The following is a 12952-nucleotide window of genomic DNA, read 5'->3' on the forward strand; positions in this document are numbered from 1 at the left end:
GAGATCCAGCAACTATGAAAATGTAGGACCAAATAGCACTGCTTAGCATGAGTTTAATGTAAACAGGTGCTGTTTATCTTCTTTTCCACACAGTTCTGTTAAAATACTTGCAACTCCTCTTAACATTGCCTTCCCACTTCTATCCTGACCTTCTTTTGCCCAGAGATTGCAACCATGCCCTATTCTCAGATGACTTCATGGCCAAGAGTGATAATGAGGTCCAATGGAGGCCTCAAAGAAAGAAATGTTGCCCAGAAATATTTTTTTCATTACTTTCAGATTATGCAACACTATTCCAGCCTGAGACATTTTTATACTGAAACATATGTTCAATTACCATGCCCCCTTGCTATTAATACATACTGTATCATTATTAGTAAATAAAATGAGTAATGAATAACTTCCATTATTCCTCACTTTAGAAGAGAGTGTATGGTAGCTTGTTAATTTGTCATTACAATTCATCTTGCATGTTTACAAAAGGCAGAAGGTTTTCTTTCTCTTCTAGATGTAGAAGCTTCCCACACTGCACCGTGGGCCCCCAAACTACATCTGGTGCCTAATGGCACGACTCCGCTTCATTTCCACACCAGCTGAAGAGCTGGTCTGGAGAATTAGCACTGACATTTATGAGTGGCTGTCCGCAGCAGGCAGTGTTTACTGCAGAGACTCCAGACAGCTTGGACCTACAGCTATATCCTCCCTTTTGCTGTTCTTTTGTCTCTTCTCAGACAAAATGGGTGTGGTTTCGAGTTTTATAGAAAATGCTGTGCATGTCTGTTTTGCAGAGCATTAATTGGTGCTGTGCAATGGAAACCTTCTTGCCAGACTTCCACATTATGGGTGTCTTGGTGACCATTTATAAGCACAGGATTTTATTACTGATGTTTGAGACCCAAGAAATGGCATCATCAGCCCTGTGATGGCTTGGAAAAGAAACACTGTAAGTCTGTATCTCTTAAAAAAATAAAAACTTGTGGAAGGGTTACAAAACCTGAGCTTTTGGAAAAGGTTAGTCACTCACTATTTTAGAAAGCTATGCCAGGCATACCTACATGCTGACTATATGAATAAAAGAGTTTACTTTTCATTGGAAATCCATCTACAGATGCTTGCTGTCCACATCATGTGCACAGTCCAGCTCAAAAAAAAAAAAAAAGGTATTATGACCTTTTAATTAAACACTTGAAAATCCAGATAAGACAACTATCTTTGTTTAGATTGACAAGAGCATGTCCGGAAGCCTCAAAAATGTTCACAGAGCAGCTCGCAGGATTTCCAGGTGTTATTGGTCAGCTGTTGCCATGTGCGACAGGGGAGATGTCATGGAATGAGAAGAGATGATCCAAGTCCTTGCTGGAACAGAACTGATGCAGACAGGGGTGGTGGAGACCCCTCACAATGAAGATCAAGCACTGGGCTGGTGTCCCAGAGACATGGCAGAGGCAAAACAGGCTCTGGACCCACAGAGATGTCTCTACTACTTGCTGCCTGCTACTCTGACCATCCTTCTGCTGGAGCCAGGAAGAGACATGCGAGGGCAAAGTATCAGGGACTAGTTACCACTTCTGACCCTTTTCCTGTTTTCTGGAGGACAGTCCTGGCACAGCTAGAAGGCATGCTCGGTGAAGCTGCAGAGTCTTTTGAGTCCATACCACAAGAGACATTGACACAAGGCTCAGCTAGACTGTGAGACTTCGGCGGAGGAAGCTCCCTGTGCCTTTCAAGCACCTGTATGCACTGAAAACGCAGCCCAGAGTCCACACTTGTACAAGCTGGTGATGCTGATAACCTTGGTCTTCATTTAAATTAGGACTCCTTTTAAAGTCAGTTATCAGTCAAGTCTCATTCTTTATTAAAGCACTCAGAGGATTCAAAGTGGCAACTGTATTTTTCCAGACGTTAGAGATTTTAGTGTGTATATGCTTATGGGTCACCAAGAAACTTGCAGCTCTCTGAGAAGCTACGCATGGAAGGTGATAGTAAGAAAAGATTTGAAAATAATACTAGGAAGCTCAAATCTCAACATTCTTGATGTAGATATTTCCCCCAGCAATAAACCCAGTTTAAGAAAGATAACAAAAATGCTTCTGAACGGCATTTTACAATACTTGCACTGGGATCCTAAGGGGGAAAATTGACACTGAATTTCTTAAAGGCCAGGACAGTACAGCATCAGCTGTGTGACCTTCATTTGAAGAGCTTCCTCCCCTCACTTCATGCATTCAGAAAAGTTCACCCTGAATGCCTCATATGACACACGCTTCATAAGCTCTGCCCACAGAAACACAGGAAACTTCAATGGTTAAGACTTTCTTCTGCACACCCCTGTGCAGATTGTTCCACCACCTGCAAAAAGCTCTGCTTACCCTAATCAGCGACTAGTTGGAATAACATCCAGTTTGCTTAACACATGTCTGAATTTAACTGCCTCCTGAAGCAACACTAGTACTTCCCTACCTTTTAGTCAGTGGAGGGACTCTTCATGTATCATAGTTGTAGCCTTCAGAGCTAAGATGTCAGCAGACTAAAAGTGTGACTCACTCTTCTCCTTTACTGTTCTCCATTTCTCACCTTATCACATGAATTCAAAAATTCAAAAGTCTGAGTGGTGCTTCTGAAGGAAACACATGAGTCTGCTCAAGAGGCTGCATTGGCTCCCTGGTCATTTCCAGGCTCCAGCTGCAGCCTCCAAAGTGCTTTGACTCCCGTGGTCCTTAGGCAGTTCAGTTGCGTCTTCAAGGCATTGGTGGTTGAGACTCCGTTACATGTGTGATGTAGCAAGCATATTGCTTGGTGAAGGGAGAAGCTACTTCATCACTGTGTTGTCACTTCAGGCTTCTGACCTGTAAAACTCATGTGTTTTTTTATTTTCTAAGCTGCTGCTGCCAAGTCAGCAGCAGAAGGAACAAGTGAGTATCTGTGAAATGAGTGTTGACCCACAGACTGGTGAGCTGGTTAATGCGGATATTAGGATAACTGCAATGCGCAAATTGTTTCAAAACTTGATTGCCTGGTTTAAAATGCAAATTTTTCAAGAAAGCAGAGTAAGCCAGGAAGGTTAGTTTTAGTTACTGGCCTGTAAAATGCTTTTATATCAATGGAGCAAGGACTTCACAAAATCATACCCAGAAGATTCCTTAGGCTGCACACCAGAATCTTGAGCCATAGATATTTTATAGCACACTAAGGGACAGAATAGGTTTCTCTGCAAAGTCCTAAAAGAAACAGTGAGAAAGGCCGCTTGTGTTACACCATCCAGCACCTTCACTATTACATAAGTATTTTCTGTAGTATACTCTCTGGCGTTTCCTTAGTCATCTGCTGCAAGGTATTTCCACCTATTTCTTCAACACACAAGCTAATGCATCATTTTGTCAAAGAGATTTTTTTTTCCCTAAATGTTATTTTCCTGCTGTTTTCCTTCTGTAATTTCTTCTGATTATCACATGCCAGAGTTCCTAGCCCATCTCAATGTTTACAGCTTTGCAAATATTTGCAGTTTATTACCATGCTCCCTCTGGCTGGCTATTAGCCAAGTTTAGACATATTTCACTTCACAAACCTATCCCTCTACTTCTCTGATAATTGCTAATGGTCCGATGTCTCCATCTGTCTTCTGATGTCTCCTTCTGTCTTAACCATTTCCATCTATGACTTGTTGGACTGACACTTCCTTCCTAGTGGACTTAATCTGTGACCACAAACCAGCAGCTAAAGAACATGCAGGATCATCTGGTCAAGAGATCTTTCTTGAGCAGCTAAACAGTCCTTCCTCATCTCAGCTTTGCATTGGCTTTCTTTCTCTTCCTCGTGTTTGGTGCAGCTTTTTGCTCATGGACTGAATACCTCTCTTTCTCAGATCTCTCTGCCAGAACACCACTAGGGAGGTTTTCTCAAACCACTGTTACAAATCCACTATATTAATTCACTGTATTAATTCCACTAGCTCATGTTGCCCAACTGCATAGTATTTATTTTGGCCCTATTTTGTTTGTGTTCATGCTAGGCTGAATTTTTTGGGGGGGCAGAAACTGCGCATCCATGGAGCACTCAGCAGTGTGTTGCCGCTTAATACTGGATAATCACGAATAAAGTTCCAAAAAATTCCCCGTGCATTTCCAATTTTCCTTATGTTGAAGGTGTCATTCTTCTGCTCTGGAAACTTTAAAGCTGCTCTGCAGAAAATGAATACTAGGTCTTTAAAACAGACACACACAAACACTCAAACTTGACTTGAAAGTAGTTCTGGAAGAATATGAAAGACGGGATTTAAGTTTTAGACAAGTCTTTCACTCAATCTCTTTGCATATTTTGTATAACTAATTACCAGTGTGTATCGGCAAACCAGCCATTTAGATACCTATGGCAGGTGAGACGTGAGCATGGGTCTACCAGGAATGATGCAGCCTTTGCAAGAGACGTGAACCATCCTGGAGAGGAGCTGGAGAACTTGTGAAGCTCCCTGCTGCACCTGCAACATCATGACCACTAAAATGGTCACTTTTTAAAATAATGTCCCTGTTCCTTTGTGGAAAGTGGCATGTTTAACTGTGTTACAATGCACAAAATGCAAGAGAAGAGGAGGGAGTGATAGGGAAGAGTTCAACTATTCCTTCTCTTTATGGATAGAAAAAGATGTTGTCTAATTTCCAGAAACACCAGCATTTTGCATCAATATCCTGTGGTTCCCTGAGTTGAGAATGGTATTCAGATGATCCAGACATGAGTCGGATCCTATTGTGCTAGGTATGGTAAATACACATCATGAGTAACAGATGCTGCTTTGAAGTGTTCATCTTTAAATACACAAGACTAATAAAAGTTTGGAAGAGAGGATATATTTTTTTACAAAGCCTTGCTGCATATTTTCCATTTCAGCTTTCTCTTGAAGGAGGGGAGAACTTGGTGTTTTTTTGATGTTTTTGCTTTCTTTTTTTTTTTTCCTACTGATAAATTCGGAGGATAAATCCAGGAAGCACGTAAAAAGTTCTCGGACACTGTGATGGTCTCATCACCTGACATCCTTAGCCATCTCATAGCTTGGCTCCCATAGGAACTAAAGTGTCTGCTATTTCTCTGAATGACTGTTAGCTACTATTGTGGAAAAGCTGAGAGTGGCTCTGCATAACAGCCAAATGGCTGCAAGTGAACCTTAGGCCTTCTACCATGAGTTTCCAAGAAAAGAGCTGAAGATTAGGGCTAATCTTCAGCCACTCTCTTTAGAGCAGAACAGTACCAGGGAAGGGCTCAGTTCTCAAAATGGGTAAAGGTTGTTTTCTGGGTTGTTCCTGGGATTGAAATGTGGGCTTACAGTGCATAAGGCAACAATCACAGAGATTGATTTAGCCCCTCTATGCTGTGCAGCCTCGGGGAGGGGAGAATTGCATGTCAGGAGAAAACAGAGAAGTTACAATACTTCCGGAAGCCCAAACAGGTGATTTTCTTGTAGGAATGGGAAGTGAGGAATGGATCTGAGGATTGTGGGGAAGGGAACAGCAACTGGATATGAAGAGGTTAAGAGAAAGGAAAAGTGAAAGGAAAGGAGACCATAGAACCTGGTGAATTAAGAAGCTACAGAAAAAAAAGGCATAAGGCAAAGGTAAGGTCAGGTTTAATTCAAAGTACTAAGACAGCCCAAAGGAGATGCTGGAGAGGAAATGGGACATGCGATTCAATAGGAGAAGGCAATTTAGCACATCTGGTCTAAAGTAACAACTGAAGCTGTGTGAACTGAGAAGATGGTGGAGGTTTTTAAAGTTATACTTCATTTCTCTTTCTTCACTGATCACTTTAGTGTATTTTCAGCTAACATTTCATTATAATTTCCACAAACATTTCATGTCACAACTTCATTACAATGTAGACCGCACACTGAACAGCTGTAAAATACCTTTGCCAATGCTGGTAATTTCCACTGGGAATGTAATATCCAGTTCAAATCACCGATGAATCTATGCAAAATGAGCTAACCAGCATTTTTCATTTCTTAACAACTTACCTCAACAATTAAGTGTATTGCAATGCTAAATTTAGAGCATACTATAAATCATTCCAGACTTTGTGAAACTATCAGATGATACATCTCTGTTGTTTTGTCAGAAGTTGTATAAAATGCTGGCTTAGCACTCTGTAAGTGGCTTTGTTCTCACTTTCTGTTTTAATTGTATTTCAAAAACAAGAGTTTTATGTATACAATGTTGTGTCTCCCACTATAAGCCAGATCCAATGCGCTTTTTGGATCCGATTTTAGCATAGTAGTACACAAGGTCACTAGCTAGTCACTGCTTTAGTATTTTTGGTGTTGCGTTGTAACTACAGAAATAGTTCTAATGGAACTGAGATACGGCAGGTGCCTGTAGTTATTGTTGAATGTCAGTATCTGTACAATTTGCCTCCTTACTTAGGCCTAAAAGCTGAGACCTCTGACAGTTCCATCATTTCTGAAAATTGTCTGATGGGCCTTACTGTAATTATAATTAAAGCACAGCCAGTCGTCGTGGTCTGAAATGTCTTTTGTCTTTAATTTTGGTATAGGAGAAGAGGAAGGAGGAAGAGTTATTTTACTTAATCAGAATATGGGGCAAAAAGTGATTAATCAGTTGACTGGTGATGAGGTTTTTCAAAAGACCCAGTGTAACTTAGCTTAAGTCTAAGCTTAATCTTACAGATTTATCATTGTTTCTCTAAGTGTCTTAGGTGCTCCAAAAAACCTTCTCTGGTTCTTTATTATTTAATAAAGTGATGTTAATTCTGCCAGATTTGAAGCTAAGCATGAGCTGTTAAACCCACAGTTTCAGTTGGAAAGACACCCACCGACAGAGGCAGCTATTGGACAGTAGGGTACTTTCATACAAAATGAACAGTGTTAAAGACAAAACTATTCACCAAGACACTTTTCAAAACCTTTATTGATAGCTTCATGGCCTGATGGAGGGACTCGGAGAGTCCCTGGAAAGATAAAGAGACAGTCAATGAGAGAAGTTTTGCAATTGTGTTTGAGTACCCTAGCTCATGAGGCTTATAATCACGGTTTGGCACCTATTACACCTGTACTTGAACAAATAGGCATTTTATTCCCCAGCATACTCTTCTACACAGGTCTTACAGTTCTTGGTTAGCAAAGGAAAGTGCCTTTCAATTTTCTAACTCATTCTGTGGGGCAGCCAAGGGTCTCCAACAGCCATTTAGATAGCAACAGTGGGATTCTAGGTCACAACCTATTTCAGGTAGACATTTTCTGTGGACAGAAGCACTCTCTCAGCCCTTGAAGGTGTTAATGAGTTTCCTGAGCAATAATGTAAAAGGATGCATGCAAGCCTGTTCCGTTGTCAGACTGCCAAGTTTCTGAGGCAGCGATTTGATTCCTGGTAATCCAGAAAGACAACTGCCATGCCTCCAGGGAAGGAGTGGTGCTCCCCTGCACCTTCCTAGCCCTGCATGGTTTATGCAATTATCAACAGAATGAGCTTCCCAGAGAGTTCTAGGCTTAGCCCCAACTATAGAAAAAGCTGAGCTGAGCATTTTCTATGAATAGTATTCTTCATTTAACTAAAATAGGCATAGAAGTGCATACTGGGCTTAGCCTGTAAATACTCATGCATCCAATTTGACAGTTCCTCACGATACGAAGTAGTTGTGTCAGCTCCTTCCACTAAGGTAGTGGATCTTGCTCATGTCGTGACATCCCAAAACTATGGCTCCAGTGGCAGGTTGACACCCCCAGCTGATGAATCGCTACAGGTAAGGTTGGTTGTAGAGCTGTGGACCTGCAAAGCATTTGTCATTTTTTCATCATCAAAGGTGAACTGCAAGACATTAGCTGGTGGTGTTCACAGGCAAGGACATGGCTCCGTAGGTAAGAAAGACCATGGTCCTTGTCCACAACAACTAGAAAAACTTGTTCAGAGAATGTCCCAGCTCCACCAGCAGCTTATTGCTGGATAGGGAGCCTTTCCATTTAAATGTCAGCACCCAAGGCCTGTTGAGAGCATTGGTGTGATTCAACAAAAAGCATTAGCAGTTCTACCAGTTGGAATTACCAGAAATCTGTTTTTTAAAATACAAGATTTGGTAAGCGAATTTGAAACCTAAATGGCTGGTAGCAGAAAGGTCTCCAGGTTGGATCAACAAGGACAGGCTTTCCCTGGTTGTGTTTGTGAAGAGCTATTGAATTGTATGTCTGTGAGGCTGCAGGCCAACCTCACTGCCACTGCAACACAGGCAGCCAGGATGTTCACTGTCTCTTTGTGGACCATGAATGAACTTCATAGACACACAAGTGGTCACAGGTTTCACAGCCTCTCACTCAAACCTGCAGTGACACCTGCCTCCCAAATTGTTTTGGTGTTTTCTACATTGCCCTTTCCATTTTGAGCCTCTGGTATAGTGGTGTGCACTGGTTTCCCACCCATTTTTAGCTGAAAGGAAGAGAACTGTATTTGCTCCTCAATGTCTTACCAGATTTAGATCTCTAGTGGTGTCTTTTCTTCTTGCTGTACTTGAGACTGGTTCAGGTAAATCTTCAGGAGACCCCCGTAGCCTGGCTCCAACTTTGCAGAGACCTTTACTCTCAGAGGTAAAGGAGGGCTGCTTTCCTGTTGTTCAGATATCCCTTTCCAACTGTAAAGCCACTCAGAAATTGTGCAGTAAAACAAACAAACAAAAATGCTAAGACAGTGAGCCAAAAGTGGTTCCTGCAAAACACTCCAGGTTCAAGCAGTTGCTGCAGGCACCAGCTCAGGGTTTGCAAGCTTTCTGGGAGAGACCTCCTGGGGTGCTGGAGGTTGAGAGGAACAGATGCAAAACTTCCTGTTTTCTAATCCTGCAAATCAAAACCTCTGTTTTTCCGTCTATGTGGTCACAGGACCCCATGAGCAAACCAGTGCTTCACCTCAGCGGCGCTACAGTTAGAGTGGATGGATGTCAGTGGGAACTGTCTGGCTCTGCTGACCAGCTCAACACTTCATGTGGTGAGGCAGATACCAGGGCACAAATCTTGCTGGGCCAGAACTTTTCATGGGACTGCTCTGTAGAAATGCCACCTCGGCTGTCAAAACTCAAGTTTTTCTTGGGCTCCTCTCACACCACAGTCCAGTGAAAGGTCACAGCATCAGCACCACTCTGCACTAGGCTGTTTTGCTAGCAGGTCAAGGAAGGTGATCCTTCTCCTCTACTCATCATTGGGGAAGCCAATTTTAGGGTGTTGTGTCCAGTCCTGGGCTCTCTGGTACAAGAAGAACATGGAGCTACTAGAGCAAGCCCAGTAAAGGCAACTAAAATGAAGAAGGGACTGGAGCACCTCTCATATGAGGAAAAATGGGAAGAGATAGGATTGTTCAGCCTGGAAAGAAAAGGCTCAGGAGGATTTTATGGCTATAAATAAAAGGAGTAAAGAAGATGGTCTCAGACTTTTCTCAGGGGTGCCCAGTGAACAAAAAGCAAACAAACAAATGAAAACAAAATACACACAGGAAAATCCATATGAATTCAAAAAGATATTTTTCACAGTGAGGATGTTTGAACTCTGGAACAGGTCGTCCAGAGAAGTTATAGAGTGTCCGTTCTCTGAGTTACTCAAAAGCCATCTGGACATGGTCCTGCCCAAGTCATCCTGCCTGAGCAGGGAGGTTGGACAAGATGATCTCCAGAAGTTCCTTCAGCCCCTAACTATTCTGCAATCCTATGAATTTTAAGGGACAGTCTAAACTCCTGTGTGTGAACAAATTTTAGAAAGTAAATAGTTTGGAATAAATCTGTTCTTTCAGGGAAGACTATGGGTAGGCCAGCCAAAGGTGCACAGACATATAATTCTGCAAGGGAACAGACTCTGGGAGCCATTCAGTGATTGTACAGTGATTGCTGTAAACCCTGCAGCTAAGAAATGTCTTCTGTGCGTGTAAAGCTTTTCTATTGCTCCCTGTTACAGCCGCTTGAAAGGCCACCCTGTGATCTTGAGTTTTCCACAGCACTCCTCTTTGGCTGGACTGTAGCATTGAATGATCTGAAGGATTTTGTCCAATTTGCCTGGTTTTATAATGAGATTTTTGTGACTTCATGCTGGCACTACATTGCATAATGGGTGCAGTCCTGGTGCCCTCTCCAGGAAGACCCACCTTTTTCTCTGGGCAGGCGGTTGTGGCTTGGGCTGTGCTGCAGGGGCTGGCCAGGTTGGCTGGCATCAGGCCTCCTGGGCCAGCACTGGCCATGTGCTGCAGATCCAGGCAGGAGTCTGGTGCAGCTTTCCCATCTTGTGTGCCCTGGGACATGGCTTAGCTCCTTGCAAACTGCCTGAGTTTGTCTCCTCAAACCGCTGCAGAGTCAGGCCATCCGGGACACTGTGCACCTTGGACCCATTCCTCCACGTATGGGAGTCCCAGCAGCAGCCCGCTCCTCCAGGAGCGAGACCAAGCAGAAAAATGACCCATCACTCTGCTAAACTTCATCAAGGCGTACTTGTCTGTGAAGGAATATTCCTCTTCTCCCCAAAAGATGGCACTAGGATTCACCAAAAGTGAGATACTCAGCACCCTAAATATTTTTCACTATGAAAAATGTCTCCAGGGCCCTCCACGGGGGTACCTGGGTGTCACCCGGGGATAACAGAGGGGCACCCCTCGAGGATGTGCGGTCCCCACAACCTCAGGGCAAACCCTAAAGGACTCTGTGGTTACAGACAATAACCACAGAGCAAAAATCATTTTGCTACCTGCTAGAATATGTAACATAAGGGCATGTCTCTTTTGTAGCTGAAAATAACTGCACAGACACCTTGTGGTTTATTTCTAAGACAATGAGAAAACAAATATGCAATATTGGAATTCATCTTCTCTTATATTGACATTATTTGCTATGGTAATATTAACACCATTAGGACTTCTACTTTTTTTTTTGTTCTAGCAATGCAGTGCATAAACCTCTGAGTAGAGAGCCTGTCTGGTAATTTAGGCCCAGTTTTAACTTCCTTTAAATGCAAATGTTTCTCCATCATGATAATTAAAGAATTTTTTTTGCTATTAAAATAATAAAACTAATGAAAATAATTTTGGTGGAGATTACTTTTTCTTGCAATTTTTATAAAATATTGAAGAAAGCTTTTTATCTGTCAGTGAAGCAACAGTTATGCCTGAAAATTAATCCTCATTCCAAGATAATGGACTTTTTGTGTTCATTATCATCTGTAATGGATCTATTACCTGAATAACTAGGATTTTTCTTCTCATTAAAAAAAAAAAAAGGATAAGATCATAGCTCTGCAGATGAAATCAAAGTGTGGGGATAACAGATTTCTAAAGAAAGAGGAACTCCAAGGCTGGAAGTACTGTCTCAGTAAGCTTGAACATAAAGGAAATACCTTGTCGAAGATGCTCACCTTTCGGGGAAGCTCAGTAGTTTCCAGGCTCTACTGCACCCCACTACTGCCCAAGCAAATATTGCCAGCAGCGAGATGACCAGTCACAGTTCCTGCAAAGAAGATCCTCCCTGACTTTGAAAATGCTGTTGCATCTTGAAATAGAGATTTCTAATCCCGAGGTCCTTCCACATTTTCAGACCAGAGGGTAGATATAGTCATTCTTACCACCAGAACCCAGAAGTATATCCAAAGATACTTTTTTTTTCTCTATATAATTGTCAATAAAGCATCACATGATTAAAAGTATGAGGGGAACTCGAGGAACTGCCCTTACCCCTGCCCTGAGGGGCCCACATATCACACATTCTGCAGAGAATAAGATCCCTGTGGTTCAGATATTAATTGTCAGTGCATAAGCTTCAAGGTATCAGTTGAGAACTGAGTGATGTTATCATCCCAGAGCATTATTCTGTTTTGAACAGGAGATGTATGATCTGAATGTCCTGCTTATGGCAATTCCCACTTCTGTTGTTGTGCTTAGCAGTGTACTTTTGCTATTAATTTGAATGTGAATCTGATCTGTTCAGGTAGCTACAAATCACCATGCACCATCAGAGCACTGAACATAACACACCATCAGTGCACATCTTCAAAGCGAGGGCAGGAACCACCCCATGCCCACAGCCTTCCTGGAGGGCAGCAATCTCCTGCCTTGGGTGCACTTCACAGCTCCCTGGGACAATTCAAACATCATGAAGTGCATCATGTGCTTGGAAATGTGGTGCAGGAGGAGCGTTCATTTAGGACGCTTTGGGCCCACCACTGTGGGTGCAGGAGCCCAGCATGTTTTTAAGCATGCTGACACTAGATGGTGCGGTGGGGTAGAGCAACCTCCGCCTTTCAGGGCTGCCCCGGGGGTTTGGCTGGGCTCAGGTTATCAGCCTCGCTTCCAGGGGTGCCAGGACCCCACAGAGAGGTGCTGTCATGGGGCCACGGCGCTTGGCCTGGCAAGCGCCGAGCCGGGAGCCGCGGGTGCCTGCCGCTCGCGCTGGTGTTGATGGCAGCAAACAGCATGCAGGGCGCTGTGGCTTAGCTTGGCACCTCGCAAGCGGGGCGCTTTCATGTGGTTTCTTGGGTGTAACTGAATGTAGCCTCTGGCCCACGGGAGCAAATATTTTTTGCCTTTGTGTATGCCCTAATTTCTTCAGTCACGCTATTAAAGGCTTCTTCTAGGGAGTAGTCATTGACAGCAGACGTTCTTCCTCAGGGCGAATTTCCTCAGAAGCCACTGGGTATCTTTACTCAGGGTATAAGCTTTCTCTCTTCCAAAAAAATGTTCATTTATTTATGCTGGTGGCCCACTCAGGGTCAGAACGAAAACTTCCGGCAGACTTTCCTACAAGGAACTGTGAATCAAGCATCCCAAATCCTCCTCACCTGGGCCGGACTCCATGACCTTCAGCTATGTCAGTGATCTTGACGACTTCCCCTCCGCTCCACAAGATCTACTGAGTACAAGCTAAACTGCTCCTCATCTTTGATACTTTACTAATAAATTAATAATAAATTAATAAAATAGGCCTTCTTTAGTTTATTAGT

The sequence above is a fragment of the Tinamus guttatus genome, unplaced genomic scaffold (genome assembly GCF_059628265.1).
Source record: "Tinamus guttatus ecotype Peru unplaced genomic scaffold, ASM5962826v1 Tinamus_guttatus_pri_ptg001602l, whole genome shotgun sequence".
Lineage (NCBI taxonomy): Eukaryota > Metazoa > Chordata > Aves > Tinamiformes > Tinamidae > Tinamus > Tinamus guttatus.